Source organism: Falco peregrinus, unplaced genomic scaffold (genome assembly GCF_023634155.1).
Source record: "Falco peregrinus isolate bFalPer1 unplaced genomic scaffold, bFalPer1.pri scaffold_42, whole genome shotgun sequence".
NCBI lineage: Eukaryota > Metazoa > Chordata > Aves > Falconiformes > Falconidae > Falco > Falco peregrinus.
The window spans coordinates 800148-822395 of NW_026599609.1; the positions used below are offsets into that span (position 1 = coordinate 800148).

Consider the following 22248-nt stretch of genomic DNA (forward strand, 5'->3'; position numbering starts at 1 on the left):
TGGGAGAGGCAGCTGCCATTGCCAGGGGGACAGAGGCCTCATCCCGCTGTGGGGCCATTCAGCCTCGCTGCAGCCCTGGGCCATCTCCACTGCAAGTTGCCCTACACTGTCCATGTGGCACCTCTTTCCACTCTGGGGGTTGGCATCTTCCTTGCTTTCCCACCCAGCCCTCACACCTGCATTTCTCTGCCTTTTCTGGAGTTTCTCCCCTCATCCCTGCTTGCTCCTTGAAACTCAAAGCCATGGGACGATCCAGGCTCCCTCTGGGTGAACTCTGGCATCAGAGGGCAACCCTCAGAGGGACATTTCTTTTTCCTCACATCCAATCTTACCCTTCCAAGCAGCACTTTGCGGAGGTTTTCTCTTCCTGTCACTATCAGGAATCACTCCCTTATCTCTGACACCCCCCTTCAAGCAGGTGCATGCTGTTACTGTGGTGCCCTGAGGCTCCACTTTGCCAGTATCAAGAAGCCCAGGACCTTCAGTCTCTCTCCACAGGCACCAAACTCAATCGAGGCAGGTATCCTCCACAGCCTCTCCACTTTTCCCCCATTCCTCCAGAATGAGAAACCTCAAAGCCCAGGCACAGATAACCTGGATGTGGCCACAACGGTGCTGTGTCAAGGGGGATGATGCTGAGTCAAGGGGGATGATGAATCCCTTGTCTGGGTGGCCACCTATGGTGAAAACCTCCAAAGAATCACCAAAGGAGGACAGCCAATGGCCAGGGAGGAAAGGGAAAGGAGAGGTGAGCTGCTTGCATGGGAGGATACAGGGGTGGTCAACGAGAAGCAATTGTGCGTGGGAAAGGAGGGAAAAGTTAGGAAAGGGTGAAGAATAGGAATCCATAGGAACCAGCCAAGCAGCCCTGCATCTGAGCAGCAAAGCTTGGAGTGGGAAAAGAACATCGCAGGTCATCTGACCAACTTTCTGATTGGCTTCAACAGCCGCTGGAAACCTGAGTGATTTCCCTGCCATCACGAAGGCAAGATCCATGGTGGATGGAGATCCAGAATCATTCATGCTGGAAGGGACCTCAGGAGGTGTCCAGGCCTACATGCTGCTTAGAGAACGATCAGTTATGGGGTTGAAGCAAGTAGCTCACGCTTTCCTTCAAGTGGGGCTTGAAAAGCTCCAAGGATGGACATGGCACAAGCTCTGTGGGACATCTGCTCCACTGCTTGACCGTCTTCATGGGGAAGGACATTGTCTTCCCTTGTTTCAGCTGATGCCCATTGGCTCTCATCCTCCCATCACGCACAACAGGCAAGAACCTGGCTGCCTTTTCTTGCTGATATGGCCCAAGAAGATATGGGAAGGCTGTTATTAGGTGTCCCCAAAGCCTCCTCTTCTCCGGGCTTTGCACCTTTCAAATAAGGCCCATGGCATCCAGGGCTGCATTAGGAAGAGCACTGCCCAAGGGTTGGTGGAGGTGATCTCTCCTCTCTACTCAGCCCTGCTACAGTTTGTCTTGTTGACTTGCCCTTGATTTCTACTTTACCAGCGTCACCCATACTTGACAGAAAGGTGCTGTCCACATTTTTCACCATTCCTGCCTTGTCTTTCTGTTCAAAACAAGTCCAGCAAAGCATTTGTGCCATGTTGGTCAGGGATCATTGCTGCGATGGAGAGACGGGAGGCAGGGTGATACAAGCAAATGTCAATTTATTGTACAGAAGCACGAGTTTATATACACTTTCAGAAGCTGCGCGTTTTAAAAAGATTGGTTCTTGAAGCTGCACGTTTTAAACAGTTGGTTCCTGAAGCTGCGCGTTTTAAACAGATTGGTTCCTGAAGCTAAGCCTTGCATACTAGGCAGTCCCCGATTGATGGTTAACTACCAGCAATTAACAGCAGGGTGTTACCCTTCCTTCACGGCATCCGTCCCCCACTCCCCTATGCTCTCTCAGCATGGCTCATCATGTTAATTGTTGTGTCTATTCACACTCCTTGTCTTCCCAGGGTTAGTGACCTACAAGCTCTAGCACATTCCCTTCAGCTAACTGATTGCCATGCATGGTCCTAATTTCCAGCCCGCTCCTGCAGATCATCTTCCACTTTCCCTTCAACCAAGGCCTTCAAGTAAAGTTCCCTTTCTCTAGCGGTCTAAAGGAGATGTCGTTCTCCTTCTAACCTTCATCAGGAGGTTGAGAGAATCTGAGCAGAAGCCCTTTGCACATGGAGGAGTTAGTGATGAGTGTCACAGAAAACCTGAGCAGGCCTGTGCTGTGCTCCACGTACCTCTTGGCCTTCAGGCTGAGCTGTGCTGAGTGTGCCCCTGGGTTGCAGAATAAGCCATACTGGAAGAAGAAATCTGCAGGAAGCTGCTGGTGAATGGCCAACCGCACGCCCTTACCTTTGTCTGAGGCTGCAGTTACCAACTCCCAAGTGAACATCTCCTCTTAGAACACGAGAAGTGATGACTAGAATGGGTTTCCCTGGCAGAAAACACTTCAAGAGCTGACGGGAGCAGTGTGGGATAACCCTTCTGCAGGCAGGATCTGCACAACTTGCTGCACCGCTCTCCCAATGCTGGAAACTCCGTGTTCCCGGCCTCGGAAGGGACGGCATACAGCTGACACGATTGTCTCTGTGTGTAGAGAGTTGGCTCTAGCCAAGGCCAATTGAAATGACACTTTGTCTCAGAGTCCAAGTGCCTTTCTTACTGCAGCCATAACCAGCTGGGCTGCTGATGGCCAATCCCACAAGGGAACTGGACACTCCAGGGACCTCAAGCTCGCCTTCATGGCCACGTGCCTCCTAGTGGCCTATGAGCTTCTCAGATGTAATGGGTGTCATAATGATAGCCCAGATCATCAGCCTGCTTGTGGCCTTGGTTACTCCTTGGTTAGCGGTTCCTGAATTGGAGAAGGCAGTGATAAAGAGATGCACAGCAATGGAAGAGATGGCCAAGGACCCTGCAGGTGCCATGAAGGCTTTGCAGGAAGAAGTGTGAGAAATAGCCCCTATAGCTGTGCAAAATGGAATGGCGTTAGATATGAAGGTGGCGTCTGAAGGCAGAGTCTGTGCTCTTCTTAATACCAGTTGTTGCATCTACGTAGATCAAAGTGGGAGAAATTCTACAGATATATGTGTAAAAAAAATTTGAACACATCCTATTATTTGTCGTGAGTTCCAGAACGTTTGCACCTTCTATGAAATTGAAGACATTTGGAATAGCCTGGCGTCCTGGTTTCCTGATTTACAGCTATGGATTAAGAAGTTCATCTCCAGATGCCTTTCTCCTCTTTCTCTTTGATCGCTCCAATCCATTTTACCTATGTAGCTTGTGCTTTAAGGTTCAGAGAGGAAAATTTGGACTGTCTTTCAGTAGTGTCTCTAATATTCCCTATGGGCAACTCTTCAGTAGTGGCAATAGACTTCATGGGGATTTGCTTGAACTAACAATTATACAGCTGAGAAATGTATTTTTTATTTATTAATTTCTATCCCACTCCCCCCCCCCCCCACACACACACGATAATTAATCCCTCTTTTATTCCTGCTTACACCCTGTTCTCTAAGGAAAGCAGGCAATAATTATAGCCAAGAATTTGCTATATTCAGCTGCAGAGTTGGTTGAAGATCTGATGTAAAGTGATGTAAGTCTCATGGGGCTGAAGACAAAAATATTGAGGCTGGAGAGCTGGGGAGCAAGGCTGTCCACGCAGTTATTAGCTCCAGGGACTGCTTTTCCTACTTGTCCGCACCTCCTCAGGAGACACTGTGCATCAATAGTAATTGGAAAAGCCTTCTATCATTTCCCCAAAGTGCTCATTACCTGCCTTTCTCTTTCACTGTACGGCTGAAACTTATCTCATTAAGCGTAGGAGCCAAACTTGAAGACCAGATGTCCCTGATGGAGGAGACAGGGCTCGTCAGGGCGTTCTCCCTCGTCATGAGCCCAGGGTGTCTGTGGTGCTCTGGACTTCAGGGGTTCAGAGGAGCCTGAAGAAACCTCTCAAGAACACCAAGTCCGGAGCAAAGGCCACAGTCCCTGGAAGCATTAATGGGCCCCACTGAGGGCCATGCCTGAGAAAGCCTCCCCATGGCCTTGTTAGAGCCCATCCTTGGAGGCTGTGAGTGCAGGAAGGCAAAGGCGCTGTGCAGGCAGCTCTGCTGCTGAGCAAAGCCTTGGCTTGCTTGATGAAGCAGAAAGGCCAAGCCGTGACCTGCAGCCTGTGGGGAGGTGGGTGCTGTCCCTCACAGAGGGCTCAGGGCTCTTCCTGGGGACCATGGAAGGTGGGCATCCAATGCCCAGTGAAGGACAGCAATGGCACAGCGACTTCCAGCTTCCCCATGGGGCTGCAAGGAGGCAACGATGCCCCCGTGCCGTGAGGACATCATGTCTTGTCATGGCCCTCAGAGGCAGAGACAGCTGCCACAGCCAAGGGGACACAGACCTGGGTTCTACTGGTGCCTTCCAGCCTTGACAGTGCCCTCTGCCCTCTTCACCACAGGCTGTCCTACATGGTTGGAGCCCTGCCCCTGTTTCCCTGCAGGCTGCAGGCACCATCTCGCTGCCCTGCCTTGCTCCCACGCCAACATTGCCATACCTTCGCTGAGGTACCTCCACTCTCACCGGCTGTTCCTTGAAACACAAAGCCATGGGCTGATCCAGGCTCCCTCTGGCTGAGCTCTTGCACCGCAGCAGGACCCCTAGAGTGACAGTTCTTCCTCCCGATAGCCACTCTCCATTTGCAACATTACACTTTGTGAAATCTTTTCCCCTCTCCTCTTTTTTCCCACTACCCAGGAAAGCTTTACCACCTCAGGAACTGCCCTCCAAGCAGGGAACCTAACTCAAAAGCTATTTTTGGTGGTCTTTCCCCTCAAAAAAGTGAAGTCACCTCCACATGGTCTTCTAAACCAAATGGCTGCTGCTGGCCTTTCAGCTTCTCCCAGAGACGTGACCAAGCCACATGCCTGCTGCTGTCCTCTCATGTCCACAGGCAAAATGGACATGACAGCCTGTACCCCAGCCCTTTTCCTGGAGAGGTCCTATGCTGTAGCTTGGCAGAAGGACTTTCCCAGCCATGTTCCTGTTGCCGGCCTGTCACCTCCAGAGACAGAACTGACCTCACAGGCCCCTTCACAGCCAGGCATGTCCTCCTGCATGAGGAGTTCCTGAGAATCAGCTGTCCTCCTCATAACACACCCCTCTGTCACCCTCATTCTAACCCATGACCTGGCCACAGAAAAGCAGCCTTGTTTCTTTCAGATTTCTCAAATGCATTTCCCACAGGCCATTTCTATGGAGAAATATTCTTCACATGAACTTCCATAGTTCTGTTGACATACACATGATATATGATCTTTCATATATATGGCTTTTTTTTCCAGGTTGGACTGACCGCTGGAGATCATCGAATCCAGCCCTCCAACTGAGGCAGGGTCAGCTAGAGCAACTTGCTCAGTAACTGGTCTAGCTAGGCTTGCAATATCATAGAGGCATAGGAACAGAGAATCATTTAGGTTGAAAAAGACCTTAAAGAGAATCAAATCCAACCGTTACCACAGGACGGCCAATCCCATCACTAAATCATGTCCCGAAGCACTGCATCTATGTACTTTTGAAACACCTCCAGGGCTGGTGATTCCACCAGCTCCCTGGGCAGCCTGTTCCAATGCCTGACCATCCTTGCAGTGAAGATGTTTTTCCTCATATCCAATCTAAAGCTCTCTTGGTGTAAATTGAGGCATATTCCTCTTGTTCTGTCACTTCTTACCTGGGAGAAGAGACCTACCCCACCTTTCAGGTCTACAACCCAACCTTTCAAGTCTACAACATCCTTTCAGGCAGAAAGATCCCCCCTGTGGTTCCTCTTCTCCACACTGTACAACCTAAGTCCCCTCAGGTGCTCTTCAACAGTGCAGGGCTCCAGACCCTTCACCACCTTTGTTGCCCTTCTCTGGACATACTAAACCACCTCAACATTACTGTTGAAGTGAGCGGCCCAAAATGGAAACACAGTGTTCAAGGTGTGGCTTCAGCAGTGCCGAGTACAGGGGGGTCCATCACTGCCCTGGTCCTGCTGGCCACACTGTTTCTGATAGCAGACACGATGATATGGGCCTTCTTGGCCACCCGGGCACACTGCTGGCTCTTGCTCAACCATCTGCCAACCTGCACCCTCAGGGTACTTCCCCACCAGGCTGCCTTCCAGCCACTCTGGCCCAAGCCTGTAGCGTTGTGGGGGGCTGTTGTGACCCACGTACAGAACTGGCACTTCTCCTGGTTGAACTTCATACAAGTGGACTCATCCAAATGATCCAACCAGTGCAGATCCCTCTGCAGAGCCTTCCTGCCTTCAAGGACATCAGCACTGCTACCCCACTTGATGTTGTACACAAACTCACTGAGGGTGCACTCAATCCAGACCATTGATGAAGTTCTGAAGCAGGACTGGCCCCAGCACTGAGCCCTGGGGAACACCACTCCTTATGGGCTGTTGTCACCTGGATGTCACTCCATTTACTACCCCTCTTGGGGCTTGGTTGTCCAGCCAGCTCAAAACCAGCGTGGAGAACACCCAACAAAGCCATGAGCAGCCAGTTTCTCCAGGAGAATGCAGTGGGAGATGCAGCCAAAAGGCTTTCCTAAGGTCCAGGTAGACAGCATCCACAGCCTTTCCCTCATCCACTAGGCAGGTCATTTTGTCCCAGCAGGAGATCAGATTCCTCAGGCAGGACCTGCCTTTCATACATCCATGCTGGCTGGTCCTGACCTCCTGGTTATCCCGAACCTCCCTCCTACCCTTCTTGTAGGTGGGCAGCACTTGACTAACATTCAGCCTTCTTGGACCTCCCCAGTTAGCCAGCACTGTTGAAAGTCACCCCTGTGGTGAGGCAATAGAGAAACAGACCAATGATTTTCAAAGTGTCCCTGCATCACGGGATGTCCATTGTCAAGGACACAATCAAAAGCACAGAGGGGCTGAGCTGGGCTCTGTGAGCGCTGGCAGGGAAGAGCCCTGGGGCCAGAGAAAGAGCTGCTGGCAGGGACAGCTGCAGGCAGCAGAGCCCTGGGCAGGGAGGGGGGGAGATGCTGAGGGGGACCCTGATGCAGGGCAGATGGGGGCACCTCCTGGCCATGGTCTGCCGTGCAGGTGCCTTCCCTGAGCAACACACCTCTGCTCTCCTCTCCCACCCAGCACAGCCTTTAGACCGTTGGTTCCATGTGTTTCAACAGCTCCTGGTCCAGCAGAGCAGCAGGAGGGATGAAGTGCATCTCTCCTGCTGCCACGGTGCCATTTCTCGCTGAGCACAGCCTGAGGGTGACTGCCCTGCACTGCTGCTGTGTGGGAGGTGGTGTGCCGGGCTGGGGAAGGGGAAGGAGTTCCCGAGTGTCCCTTTGTCTCTCTCCTGGCCTTGCTCAGATGCTATTGGCATTGCAGACAGGCTCTCTGGCAATAGGGGTTTCAGCTGCCGGCTCAGGCGCAGACCTTGTGGGTCCTCCTGTGCAGACATGTCCTCGGCAAGGAAGTGTCCCAGCTTTCCCCTAACCGATGATGCTGTGGGCAATGCAGTCTGTGAGGCCAGGGAAGGAGCTGACTCTCCTGCAAGAACTTGCCATGGTCAAGACACTTGACCACCTACTTCGGGTGTCCACCCAAGATGTATGTGCCTGCCAGGGCACACAGTGAGCCCTGGGTGTCCTTGGATAGCAGTGTGGTGCTGAGCCTTCGGTAAGGGATGAGGCATTCTGTTCTCTGCAGTGGATCCCTCTGCTCTCAGCAGTGCCTGGCTGCTTGTCAGGGTAACATGGCAGTGTGATCACTCTCCATCTAAGAAAGGAGCAATTTCCGGGCAGCTGGGAAGGAGAGGGATGGAGAGAGCAGAGTCCCTGCCTCTGCCCTAAGGCACAGACAGTCCCCTTGCCTCTCAGCACTCACCCTGCTCTCCCTGAGCACGGCACAAACCCCTCCTGACCTGACTCTGGCCATGGCCGTTGCTCAGCACGGGCAGAGCCGATGCTGACAGGCCCTTCTGCGCTGGGAGCAGTTTGGGCTGAGCCAGTGCAAGGCCAGGACTGGCCCCTGCCCCCACGGTTCCCATGAAGCCCCTGCTGCAGAGCAGGGCTCACTGCTGGGCAGCCAGCGGGCACAGCCCCTGCTCCTCACAGCACACTCGGCCAGCACTCAGCACAGCTCCAGCCACGGCTCGGAAGGGAGCTCTCCTAGGAACGGCAGAGGGGGGGACATGGGGCAGCGGGGGCGCATCTAGGAGAAACGGCTTTCACTTGCCTTAACAGAAGAATTGCCTGACTTGTCACTACTTTTCCTCCTTGAGCAGGTTCCCATGCCCAGAGGCAGCAGATGTCCAACAGCAGCTCCATCTCCCAGTTCCTCCTCCTGGCATTTGCAGACACGCGGGAGCTGCAGCTCTTGCACTTCTGGCTCTCCCTGGGCATCTACCTGGCTGCCCTCATGGCCAATGGCCTCATCATCACTGCCATAGTGTGCGACCACCACCTGCACACCCCCATGTACTTCTTCCTACTCAACCTCTCTCTCATCGACCTGGGCTCCATCTCCACCACTCTCCCCAAAGCCATGGCCAACTCCCTCTGGGACACCAGGGACATCTCCTACTCAGGATGTGCTGCACAGCTCTTCCTGATTGTCTTTTTCCTTTCAGCGGAGTGTTCTCTCCTCACCGTCATGGCCTATGACCGCTACGTGGCCATCTGCCAGCCCCTGCACTACGGGACCCTGCTGGGCAGCAGAGCTTGTGTCCACATGGCAGCAGCTGCCTGGGCCAGTGGGTTTCTCTGTGCTGTGCTGCACACGGCCAATACACTGTCACTGCCGCTCTGCCAAGGCAATGCCCTGGGACAGGTCTTCTGTGAAATCCCACAGATCCTCAAGCTCTCCTGCTCACACACCTACCTCAGGGAAGTGGGGCTTATTGTGTCTGGTGCCTCTTTATTCTTTGGCTGTTTTGTTTTTATTGTTCTGTCCTATGTGCAGATCTTCAGGGCTGTGCTGAGGATCCCCTCTGAGCAGGGACGGCACAAAGCCTTTTCCACGTGCCTCCCTCACCTGGCCGTGATCTCCCTTTCTCAGCACTGGCATGTTTGCCTACCTGAAACCCCCCTCCATCTCCTCCCCATCCCTGGACCTGGTGGTGGCAGTTCTCTACTCGGTGGTGCCTCCAGCAGTGAACCCCCTCATCTACAGCATGAGGAACCAGGAGCTGAAGGACGCACTGAAGAAGCTGATGCAGTCAGGTGTCTCTCAGCAGAACTGACTGCCTGAATCTCTTCACAAGTTGTCTCCTGGTCATCTCTGGAACATCCTGTGCATTTAGCACTTTTAATGTCACGATTGTGTTTCTCCTAGAGTGTTTGCATGCACTCCACTTCCTCAAAGGAATGAACCCAGCCTGCCTGACCCAGAGGCTTTTGTACGTTTGCATCCAGGATGGTGCAGCTGGACTCCTGTGTCACATCTCTGTAATTTAAGGGGCTTGTGTAGTGAAGATATCTATCAAGTTCCCCAGAGAGTAAAGCACCAGTGTAGAGCTCAGCTGTGTGAGTGTGCAAAGTTGGGGCAAATAACAGGGTGGGGGCACACGGCAGGGTGTCCTGGTGCAAATCCTTGGGTCATGGTGAAGGAAGCAAGGCAGTGATCGGGTGGGACACAGGGCTCTGCTCAGTGCCATGTTCCCTGGATACCCAGGGGAAGCTGCCCCAGGTGCCCCAAGATGTCCTAAGCATCAGTCGTTTCCTTTGCTTGTTGTACACCCCAGTCGCTACGAGGAACATTTGCTGCATGGTCAGCTCTGTCATCCTTAGTGGCTCAGTGATACCCAACTCCATTGCAACTCTAAATGTAAATGGAGCCACTTTCCTACTGTCACTGGTTACACACAAGTCCCATAGCTCTTGCCACAGTTGGCCACTCAGCCAAGGCTGTGGTCAGACATCTCCAAATAGATCATGTCCTCACGGCTTTGCTTTGAGAAATAGTGAAGTAAACCACTGACGGAGATCCCACCAACTGGCCTGGGTCCAGTCTTTCACTCTCGATGTTATCTCAAATAAACCCCAGTTTCTCAGCCTCTCCTTGTCCATAACATGCTCCAGGTCCCAACCATCCTTCTGGCTTCTGCAGGACTTGCTCCAGTCTGGCAGGGTCTTTCTTGTGCGGGGGAGCCCCACTGTGGGCTCAGCAGTCCTGATGTGGTCCTGTGGAGGGTTAACCATGGCCAGCACCCAGCCAGCCACCCAGCTCTTCATCTGCTCCCCTGACTCAACAGGACAAAGGGAGAAAATAAACCAGTGATGCTCCTGAGTCAAGGTACAGGCAGAGAGACTACTTACCGATCCCTGTCATAGCCAAAGATGTGTTGTCTTGCCAAAGATCAATTTCATTCATTGCCAATTAAAACAAGATGTTGATTGTGAGAAACAATGACCAAAACATTGAAGACCATTCCCCAGTTTCTCCCAGGGCCAAATTACTCCATTGATCCCAATTCACCTACACAAGCACACCCTGAGAGGTGTAGGGGGGATGTTGAAGAGGGTTGATGGCACAGGAAACCGCTGCTGCTCCTTCCTCGTCACACTTCTGCCCTGCTCCAGCGTGGGTCCTCTCCATAGACCCTGCTATCTTTGCGGTCAAGGGTATGCATTGTTCATTTCATTCTGTCTTGCTTGTGTCCTTGAAACTCAGAGAATGACAGAGAACGTTGACATTGGAAGGGACCTCTGGAGATTACCCAGGGAAACCCGCTAGGAGAGGCACGGCCAGCTGCAGGAGTGGTCTGGAAACTAGGACCATGCGCGGCAATCAGTTAGCTGAGGGGGATGTGCTCGAGCTTGTCTAGACAACAATTAACATGATGAGGCATGTTTGCAGAGCACAGGGGAGTGGGAGACGGATGGCGCCAAGCTTGGTGCCAAGGAAAGGTAACACCTTGCGGTTAATTGATGGTAGTTAACCACCAATCAGGGATTGCCTAGTATGCAAGGCTTAGCTTCAAGAACCAATTAGTTTAAAACGCGCAGCTTCTGAAAGTGTATAAAAACGCGTGCTTCTGTACAATAAATTGACATTTGCTTGCATCAAGCTGCGTCCCGTCTCTTCATTCGCCGCAAATTGGTGACCCCGACGTGATGCGTTTAAGGATCTAACGTGAAGGGCTCTCGAATCGCCTATCTGAGCGACATGCAGCGAATCCCACAGACCTCTGAATGATCTGCTGAAAGGAAGCAGGAGCCGGCCTGAAATCCCTCCGGAGTTGAGAGGTGAGCTGTGGGAAATCCGTAATGGGGAATCAGGCTTCATCCCCAGAAAGAGACGTATATGGACTCATAAAGGGTCTTCTAGTGAGATCTGGCAGTCCGTGCCTCAGTCTCCTCAAATGGTGACCCCTATGGTGGTGTTCCCAAGCCTTGGAAGAATAAGGACGGAACTGGTCTGTACAAAAAGACAGCTCGTGGAAGAGGGCTGCGTTCCGGAGGAAAAGGCTTGGCTGAACGATCGTCTTGCTGGCTGGACCAGGCGGACAACCTAAACCCCGAGGATAACACCTGTATTCATCGAGACAGGTGAGCAGCCAAGAAACTTTAGAGACTTTGAAAGAATGAAAGTGTGTACATACAGCAGCCAATTGTATGATGCTGCCGCGGAGGGGAACTCCGTGTCGGGAATGCATTTAACATCTTGGTGGCAAATTCTGACTACTCTTTGCCAAGTGTGGACTAATTCTACTAGCGGTGCTAAACCAGAGGAAGCTGTAAATTCCACCGACAGCGCGACTCTTCTCAAGACACCGTCAGCGATGGCGATTCTGTCCACACCTCCTCTGCCCCCAAAGCTTCTGTCACTGACTGCAGCGACCCTCACAACACAGGACCAAGCACGGGAACAGGACAACTCGGAGAATGATTCCATTGACACTGATAAACCTTTTGATCCAGGTCCTATAGATCTGGAAAAGAGCTAGACCTTTCCCCCATCCCCTTGTCTCTCCTGATGCATTGATTGTATTTTTGGGGAGGGTGAAAGGGAGTGTGAGGGATTGGTGGCAGGAATGCAAGTGGGAATCAGTTCAGTGATGTTCAGTATTTTGTCAGACAAATCAACCTGCAGAGTGGCAGCCTGTGCAATACGAGGCTGTTAAAGGGTTAAGCAAAGCAGTGGGGGAAGGGAGGATTTATAATGCATTTGCTATGTCCCTTCTTGAAGTGATGGCAGAGCCTTATACACTCACACTGCATGATTGGAAGTTACTGCTTTGTATGGTACTAACTGATACAGTATATGATGTGGTTATTTGATTTTTGTGAGCTACCTGTAGTGGCCTTGACTGAAAACCTTAATCGGGGAATTGCTGTTAACTATGAGCAGATAGCTGGAGCAATTAACTGTGCCGATTCTGTGACTCAGGCAAGGTATGCCAGGGACAACTGTTTGCAAATGAATGAGATGGCTATTAAAGCAGTCAGGGTGCGGGAGTCTTGCCACAGTCTTGCAGGGTCCTAGAGAGTCACTAACTTTAATACTAACTTGATTGATTGGCTTCAGAATATTTTGCAACAAGTCGAACTTCAGGAAGCTCAAGGGTTGCTTTTAAAACAACTAGCTGTGATAATGTCAATGAAAATTGTAAACGGGCAACTTTCACAATCGCAACCCCAACATGTGTCAAATGATTGTAACGCAGAACTCACAGCAGACTGTAATTCTCAGGCTGAGTTCTGGAATGCGGCATAACACATTTTTGCTTCTCTAATCTCTTCTGTAAGAATAGTACACGCTCTTAACTTGCTTAGTAAATTAGGCTGCTAGCTTGCTAAACAAAGTAATACTAAAAATACTAATTTTTTTTTTTCTGGCGTATTAACAGATGTTGATTCTGTCCATCATATGTTGCTACAGAACCGAGTTGCTATTGATTTTTATTATTAGCACAGGGACACAAGTGTGAAGACTTTGGTAGGATGTGTTACGTGAATCTGAGTGACCACTGTGAATTAATTTACAAAAGTATACAAAACTCAAAAGCCTTAAAACAAGGATCTGCAGCAGAGCCAGGGGCGGGATGCCGTTGGTCTCTTCTCACGGCTGGGAAACTTTGGGCCATGGATCAAAAGTATTACAGGATTTATTATAATTATCTTTAACCACCTTATTGATGTTTGCCTTACGTCTCCCATACCTTTTTTTCCTGTATTCAGTGTTTAGTTGATTCTAACATAAATCAGGTCATGGTCACCCAGCTACACACAACCTTTGCCTTGTCGCAATTAACAAGCAAAAAAAAGGAGGATAGAGAATGTCTGAAGAGAGATGTAGGAGAGGAAAATGAGAATATTTGACCTAACAAGAGATGAGAGAACAGCTGGGTATTGTGAAGGAGAATAGGAAAGATAAACATGGTTATTTAGTGTTTAATAGGTGTCTGCATACTTGTAGTGATATAGAGCTAAGTAACTACATGAACAATTTCTGCCCTGAGCCTGGTGGAGCATACAGCTGTGGTTTGTGTCCGGGCTCAGAGATGTAAATAGGGGCTTCTCTGTTATGGTAAAAGTGTTTCTCTTTGCATAAAAAAAGAGAGGGAATGAGGGGAATGACCCCAGAGGTATGTTCAGAGAAGGCATGCGATGTTTCGAACTTTTTGACTGAACCAGTTCTTGTATGGTGTGCCCGTCCATCTATGTATAATGTTAATCCAAAAGAAGCTGATATTGTTTACACTTTGTCGATAATTGTCTTTCTGTAGATGCTAATGCAGTAGGAGGCTATGATGGGAACGTGTCGCAGCGGTTCTTCTCTTATCCAGAGTAACAGCAGGGAAAGCATTAAAGAGTTAAATCACCTTGTTTGGTAGGCAGTTCAGAATGTGAGTCAAAATTGCCACTGCTTTTTGTTGTTTGTTCAGGGACATGGCTGTGAGGATTTTGATGGTATGCGCTGTGTGGATTTTAGGCGCCCCATTGCAGCAACATGTTAACAAAATCTGAGAAAATTTCAGCCTTTTTTGGCATCCATTCACTCAATTGGCAGTATTGTTTGTTTGCTATTGCCTTGGTTGCTGTCATGTTTGCAAGGGCCCTGCAGAACATGGCAAACCTGGTACTAGCTGTTCAAAAACAAAAAGGGGAAAGTGTAAAACTGTATGGAACAAAGACAGTGGGTTATTTTGACATTGATAATATGTCTTAGTTGGTTTTTTATTTGTTCTATTACTTGTGCCATGTTTTTGCTCCGTTTCAGGGGTTCTTTTGTGCAACAGGAAGGGGGAGATGCAGGAGCGGTCTGGAAACTAGGACCATGCGCGGCAATCAGTTATCTGAGGGGAATGTGCTCGAGCTTGTCTAGACAACAATTAACATGATGAGGCATGTTTACAGAGCACAGGGGAGTGGGAGACGGATGGCACCAAGCTTGGCGCCAAGGAAAGGTAACACCTTGCGGTTAATTGCTGGTAGTTAACCACCAGTCAGGGATTGCCTAGTATGCAAGGCTTAGCTTCAAGAACCAATTAGTTTAAAACGTGCAGCCAGCTCAAGCCGGTTGTACAAGGCCTTGGCTCGGTAGGTTTGGAATATGTCAAGGGGTGGACTTTCCATAACCACTCTTGGCAACTACCTGCAGTGGTTGAACATCCTCAGTTCAAAAAGTGTAACCTTGGCTCGCATGGAATGCTGCATACATTAATAAGACTCTCAGAGCCTTTTCTTCTCCAGACTGAACAGTTGTAGATCTCTCACCCTGTCTTCCTGGGAGCCACGTTCCAGTCCCTTCAAGAAGCTTGGTGGCCTTTTGCAGGACTTTAGTAGGTCAACAACTCCCTTGCTCTGGGAAGCCCAGCCCTGGACACGGCACTCCAGATGTGGCCTCAGCAGTGCTGAGAGGAGGGGAAGGGTCACCTCCCCCCATCAGCCAGCGATGCTTTTCCTAATGCAGCCCAGGGGGCCATTGGCCTTTGCCATGAGGGTGCATCGATGGCTCCTGCTCAGCTGCTTGTCCTCCGGCACCCAAAGGTCCTTCTCTGCAGAGCTGCTCTCTGGCCGGCCTGCCACCAGCAGGATAGCCCCAGGAGGGCTGGATCACGGGCTGGCCTCCTCCAGGGGCTCTCTCAGCACCAGCAGCAGCATCTTGCCCATCTTGGAGACGAGCTTCAGCTCTGGCACAGGCCGCAGGGTGCTACAGAGTCACCTGGGAGAGCAAAGCCCTCTCCTGCCAGGGCTGCGCAGCCCAGGCCTGTTGCCCTCTGGCCTCGGGGACTGCAGCCCTTGCTCTCGTGGTGGGAACGTCCTTCATCCTTCTGCTGCCCCCTGCCACCCGCTCCAGCATCCTCTGCTGGGCAGCAAACCCCTCCCACACAAGGGCTCCCATCCCTGGGTACCGGTGTCCGTGTGACAAGCCTGCCCTTGGCCCTGGTGCCACCCCTGAGGTGCTGCAGCCCACATGGGCCCCAGAGCCCACCGCCTGGGGCATGGGCAGCAGGAGCCCCCTGTGCCACCACAGAGCTGTGACATCAGTGGCGTAAGCGCTGAGGAGGGGCAGGGCAGCTCCCACGCCTTTGGTAGGGGATGGAGACACAAGGTCTGTAGGGGAGACCTACGGGAAAGATGAGGGGAGGGGGACGCTCTGTGTGAGGTCAGGGCAGCTCAGATACATGGAGCTCTTGTATTGGACAGGCAATGAGGTTGGGTGAGAGCTTGAGTGTGGATCAAAGGGGAGAGCAGCCAGGGTGGCACTGAGGGAGGAATTAGTTGTGGTTTGACACTGGCCAGCACGCAAATGCCCAGCATCTGTTGCTCACTGACCCCTTACATGCCCAGCGTGATGGGGGAGAGGATCAGAAGAAAACTCACAGGTCAGGAAAATAACAGTTCAACAGGAGAAGCAAAAGCTTTGTGTGCAAGGAGAGCAACATGAGCAATTCGCTCACTCCTTGCCATGGGCAGCAGGGGTTCAGCCATCTCCAGAAAAGCTGCTCTTCAGCAATCTGTCAGTGACACGGGAAGACAAATGCCATGACCACAAATGTCCTCTTTTCATCCTCCTTTCCCCGAGCTGTTATTGATGAGCACAACGTCCTGGGATATGCAATATCCCTGTGGTCACTGGGGGTCAGCTGCCCAAGCTCCTTGCATCCCCCCAGTCTCCTTGTAGCGCAGGCAGAGTGTGAGAAAGAGAAGCCTTGGTGATTACTCTGCAGCGGTGGCCAAAACACTGGTGTGTGGTCAGCGCTGCCTTAGGAAGAGATGCAAAGCACAGCACCAGAAGGGCTGCTGTGAAGAAAATGCACTCCATGCCAGCCCGAGCCAGGACAGAGCGACAGGTCATACAGTCAGGGTGAGGCATGAACAACGTCTTCTTGAAATGACCTGAGGAAACCTGTGGATCACAGAGCCTGTCTCTTCTGGGGGAATCAGTCTCCTTGGTGATCACTGCACAGGTAAGCAAGGATGCCAGGAGCCCAGGTCTTTGTGGGAGAGTTCCCCAGACCAACCAGGCCACCCACTCTGATGCTCATCTGCACCTGGGACTCCCCAAAGAGGACAATCTGCTCAGGGATTTGAAGACCAGGGCCACCTTGCTTCTAGTAGTGTGCAGTTGTGGTGTCCCTGATGCCCAGGCACATGGGGAAGGAGAGCAGCAGAGCACAGCCCAGGACAGGAGGGAAGGAGAACCTGGCCTGCTGAGGGCACTGGCAGGTGGGATCCCATGGGGGCAGGGCCCTGAGAGCATCCCTAGGCCTTCCTGGCCCTGACCAGCCTCACCTGGGGCCTCCACCCAAAGCTTTGTCCATGGCTTCGGGAGGCCATTGAAGCCAGGCAGGAGATTCAGCCCCAGCACAACCTGTGCTGTAGGTGTGCGGGTCTCCAGGCACAACCACAGGAACAGCCTGGCCTGTCTATGGACCTTGTTGGTTCTGAATTTCAGGCTCACTTCCCAGCTTCATTCTGAATGGGGTGGCCAATGAAATGACTCCATGGCCCTCCAAGTCCTGGGGACATTCTGCTGCCTCCCTTCCTTCCTCAACTCCCTCCCACATACACACCTTCCTTGCTGTAACGGCTTGTCACTGGCCAAATGCCCAGCAGCCACCCAGCCGCTCCCTCCCTCCTTCCCTCCCCAGTCAGGGCCCAAAAATGAACACAGTCATGGACAGGGGGTCTAACGAGGGATGAGCACGGAGACACAATCACTTCCCGCACTCCCTTGTCAAGGCACCTCTTCATACGCTCCAGGGCACGGCTGGCTGCCTCTGCTACCAGGTCACGGGCTGGGATTGTGTTTTGCCTTCTGTCCCCCAGCACCACCAGGGCCTTTTCTGCACAGACACTGCCCAGCCAGGCAGGTCCCAGGCCCTGCAGCTGCAGGGTGTTAGTCCACCCGAGGGAGGTGCAGGCTCTGCCCTTGGTCCTTCCTGCATCTGTGCAGCTCCTGACAGGGCGGCCACCCCACCTGCCAGGGTTCCCCTCCATGGCATCCCTAGGGCACAGGGATGGTCCTCTCAGTTTCGTGCCACCGACAGACACTGTGAGAGTTGCCTCCACTGGATTATCTTTCCAGCTCTTAAACTGTAAGCAGGAGAGTCCCCTGTGCTGCCCACACTGCCCCAGTATGTCCCAGTGGCCTCCAGGTGGGGTGTGAGCCCTTCCCCACTGCTCTCTCAGCCTGACCATCCAGCTGGTGTTTTACTCATCTCTTTCTGTTTGCACCCAGAGTGTCATGGCATCGCTTGGGCAGAAGAACACTGATGAAGACCATGACAAGAGTTTTGTAAAGCTGAGGGAAATGACATCCACTGTGGAGCTCCTCACGCACAACTGCAGGCTGTCAGGTTTGCGAGGTAGATGGCAAATCTCATAAGCAGTCATAAGCCATCACAGTGAGAAGAAAATACTCTGCTGAAATGAAAAAGAGAATCAGTAAGTGCTGGGCAGCAAATCCTCGGTAAGAGATGGCTCTGGTCGTACAGGAATCTGAGCATGGCTTTGGGGAGAATGGTGGGGATGGAGCCCAGGTCGAGGAGGTAGAGGTTATGAGGATGAAGGACATGGGGGTGTGGAGGAGGTGATTGCACAGTACAGTGGTGACGATGAGGCTGTTGGCCATGAGGGCAGCCAGGGAGATGCCCAGGAGAGCCAGAAGTGCAAGACCTGCAGCTCCCGCGTGTCTGCCAATGCCAGGAGGAGGAACTGGGTTAAGGAGTTGCCACTTGGCATCTGGTGCTTCCTGGCATAGAGATTGTCTGAGAGGGAAAAGGGTTAGGCAAGACTTTGCTGAGCAAAACCTAACATATTTCTCAGAGGAACTCCACTGAAAAGGCCTCTCTGCTTTCCCGAAGACCTTTACTAGATCTCTCATGAGTTGGTTTTTGCTGAGGGTGCTCCAGGGAGTAGGAGACTCTGCTGTGGGCTCTGCAGGAGTCAGTCCTTCCCTACAGCAGTAGCGAAATAGGAACGTGGCGTGATCTAGGATTAAATACACTCAGGGCATCAAAGGGCTTCACAGCATTGCCACCCCGTGTTCACCCAACTATGGAGCGGAGTTGAGGGGATTTTTCTCTGTGTATTTTGTTCCGGTTGCCCCACCACAGCTGAGGAGTGGTTTTGGCACTGCCATTCCTGCTGCACTGCAGGTGCCATCAGGTGGGCCCTGAGAGGCAAAGAGACAGTCCCTTTGTGCGGACTGAGGACAGCCAGTCTGTCCACCCGCCCTGGTTTCAGCTGCCCTGTGCTGGCAGCTCCTTGACCTGCAGGACTATCACCCCCAGTGCTTCCCAGAGAAGGAACTGGACGCTGCTGAGAGCAGAGGCAGCCAGTTTCCAAGTACCGATCTGCAAACTCCTCATGCTGCCTCATCATACCTGAGAAGGATCTCCGCTCTGCCCCTGCAGCCAGGGACACAGAGGGCACATTGCAGCTGCCTGTGCACAGCTACCCAGCAGCATTCCTGGGGTGTCTTCTCCATGGGGCTCCCTGATCACACAGCGATGCCACCGGAGAGTTGTGCCCTTCTGGAGCGCAGCCTGCAGCCACCCAGCTCCTGAAGGTGGGGTGTCCTGAAGTGAGAGGTGTCTCTTTTGGACTTCTGGGAGCTTAGGTATCAGGAGGCGATTGGGAGACCTTACTGCCATAGGCTAACCTGTATGGCAAGACCCCTCAGGCTGGTCTCTCAAGTGCTTCTGAGTCCCACGCCGCATCCAAGTTGAGTGATAAGAGCACGAGGAGCAGAGACAGAAGGGGGGAAGATGGACAAACGCTGCAGCGCTGCTACCAGTGGAGGCAGGATGGGGCAGCTGGGAGGGTATTTGGTGATTTCTCCCCTTCTGGGGTGAGGCCACGGAGAAGGCGACCGAGCCCATGGCTCTAAGTGCAGAGGCTATGCTGATGGTAAAGAAGAGCAGGGGCTTTCTCCAGGGAAGGTGCCTGCCCTGCAGGGGATGGCAGGGAGATGCCTGAATCCCCCCTCCCACAGTGTTTCTGGGAGCAGCTCCCTCTTGCTGCCTGCCCACGTCTCTGCTGCCTGGAGCTGTCCCTGCCTGGAGCTGCTTCTCTGGCCCCATGCCTCCGAGCTACTCAGGGCTCACATAGCCATCCCACCCGCTCTGTGCTCAGCTCTGCCCTTCTGCACCCTCCTGGCAGCACGGCACTGCCCAGGGCCATCCTGGTGTGTGCAGGGCCAAAGGAGCAGCTCAGAAAAGTGCTAACGAGAGCTGGGTTCTCAGTGCCTGCTCCAAACCAGCAACATGAATTCTAGTCTCCCACCACCCACTCAGCCCAGCCGGCCTTGGGCACCCCTTGTTCCACACACAGCAACTTCACACCCCTGCAGCTGTGCCTGGGAGCAGAGAGCCGCCATGCCTTCTCCCCTGATGGTGTGGCAAGGAAGCCCTCCTCTGGAGCATCTCCTTCTCCTCTGCATTACAGAAACTCTGAGAGTCTTCCTGACACATCCCGTCAACTGTCAGATGTACCCGATTGAAGAGGTCCATCCAGGAATTGCAGAGGATGTGGAAGGAGGGCCATGGATCCTGCAAAGGGTATAGGGATGCTGCCCAGTTACGTAGGGATGTGTCAGGAGGGACAAAGTGTGGCTGGATCTGAACATGGCACGGGACTCAAAGAAGAAGGAGAAGAAGGACTGGTCTAGGCATGTCACTTAGAGAATGAAGGACAAATTAAATGTGCACCCCCAACAAACACAACTGGCAAACCAGTAACAACAGACATGGGGAACCTGAACATGAGTAAGTCTGTGGGACCTGACTAGATGAATGCCTGAGTCCTGAGGGAGCTGGCTGATGGAGTCGCCAAGCCACCCTCCATGCTATTGGAAATGTCAAGTCACTCAGGTGAAGTTCTTGGTGACTGGAAAAAGAGAGACATTGCACGCATCCTCCAAAAGGGTAGAAAGAGGAACCCTGGGAACTGGCCACCTGTCAGCATCAGCTCCGTGCCTGGGAAGATCATGGAAAAGATCCTCCTAGAAGCTGTGCTAAGGCCGACGGTGAGCAGGGAGGTAATTCAGCACAGCCAGCATGGCTTCAACAAGGGCAAGTCTTGCCTGAGCAACCTAGTTGTCGTCCATGACCTTCTCTGACACAAGGATTGGGTTTACAGGCTTGTAGTTCTCCAGATCCTCCTTCCTGCCCATCTTGCAGGTGGGCACCACTTTGACTAACCCCCAGTCTTCTGGGGCCTCCCCAGTTAGCCAGCACCGTTGATTATCATCCCTGTGCTGAGGCAGTTGAGGAACAGACCAATGATTTCCACAGTGTTCCTGGATCACAGGTAGCATTGCCAAGGACACATTCCAAAGCACTTTGTCCTTCCTGGACATGAGGTTCAGCTGCACCAAAGGTCCTCTGGGGCTTTGGGGAGAGTGGTGGAGATGGAACACGGGTCGAGAAGGGAGAGGTTGAGGAGGAAGAAATACATCCGGGTGTTGAGCTGATGACGGCAGTGATGACGAGGCCGTTGGTTATGAGGGCAGCCAGGTCGGTGCTGTCGTGGTTTAACCCTTGCCGGCAACCAAGCACCACGCAGTCACTTGCTCACCCCTCCCTCACCCAGAGGGATCGGGATGAAAATCGGGAAGGAATGTAAAACGCAAGGATTGAGACAAGTACAACTTAATAGGCAAAGCAAAAAGCCGCGGGCACAAGCAAACAAAGCAAGGAATTCATTCCCCACTTCCCATGGGCAGGCAGGTGTTCGGCCATCCCCAGGGCAGCAGGGCTCCATCACGTGCCATGGTTACTCGGGAAGACAAACGCCATAATGCCAGATGTTCCCAACTTCCTTCTCTTCCCCCAGTTTATATACTCAGCATGACGTCATATGGTATGGAATACCTCTTTGGCTACCCTGGGTCACCTGTCCTGGCTGTGTCCCCTCCCAATATCCCGTGCCCCTCCAGCCCTCTCGCTGGCAGTGCCCAAGGAACCAAAAAGTCCTTGACTTAGCATAAACATCGCCCAGCAACAACTAAAAACATGAGTGTGCTCTCAGCATTGTTCTCACATCATAGCCCAAACAGATCATATACTGAAGAAGAAAATTAACTCTGTCCCGGTTGAAACCAGGACAGGTGCTCAGGAAGAGCCAGAAGTGCAAGAGCTGCAGCTCCCATGGGTCTCCATATGCCAGGAGGAGGAACTGGGCGATGAAGGTGCCACTGGGCATTTGCTGCCTCTGGGAATGGGGACCTATCCAATAGGGAAAAGACTGTGACAAGTTAGGGGAGATTTCTCTGAACAAACCCTCAAGCTTTCCTCATCAAAACCACACTGAAAAGGCCTTTCTGATTTTTGGAAGACCTTTGGATGTCCCTCTCATGAGCTGTGGTTGGTCTGGCTGAGGCTGTTCCAAGGAGCAAGGGACTATGCTGTGGGCTCTGCAGGTGTCTGTCCTGCCTTATGGCAAGGGGGAAAGAGGAACTTGGGGTGATCAAAGATTAAACGTTCTCATGGCATCAAAGGGCTTTCCAGCATTGTCACTCCCAGTTCACCCCACTACAGAGTGGGGTTGAGGGGACTTTTTTCTGTGTCTCCTGTTTCAATTGTCCCTGGGAAATTTACTCTTTACTTTGGAATTAGGGAAAACTGGGACCCAACAGAAGCCTAGCAGTATAGAAAGATTTCTAGGCTAAAGTAACTGCATCGCTTTTAGGATGGTTGTCATGGACGGAATCTACTCTACCACAGCTCCCTAAGCAACACACCCTGCCATCTCAGCACCTGCTGATGGGAGTAGTGGAGGGT

At 52.3% G+C, this 22248-nt stretch overlaps 1 pseudogene; it reads left to right on the forward strand.

Moving 5' to 3' along the window:
- The first annotated feature begins 8318 nt into the window (after positions 1-8318).
- Positions 8319-9252, forward strand: LOC129783463 (olfactory receptor 14C36-like; annotated as a pseudogene).
- The last annotated feature ends 12996 nt before the right edge of the window (positions 9253-22248 follow it).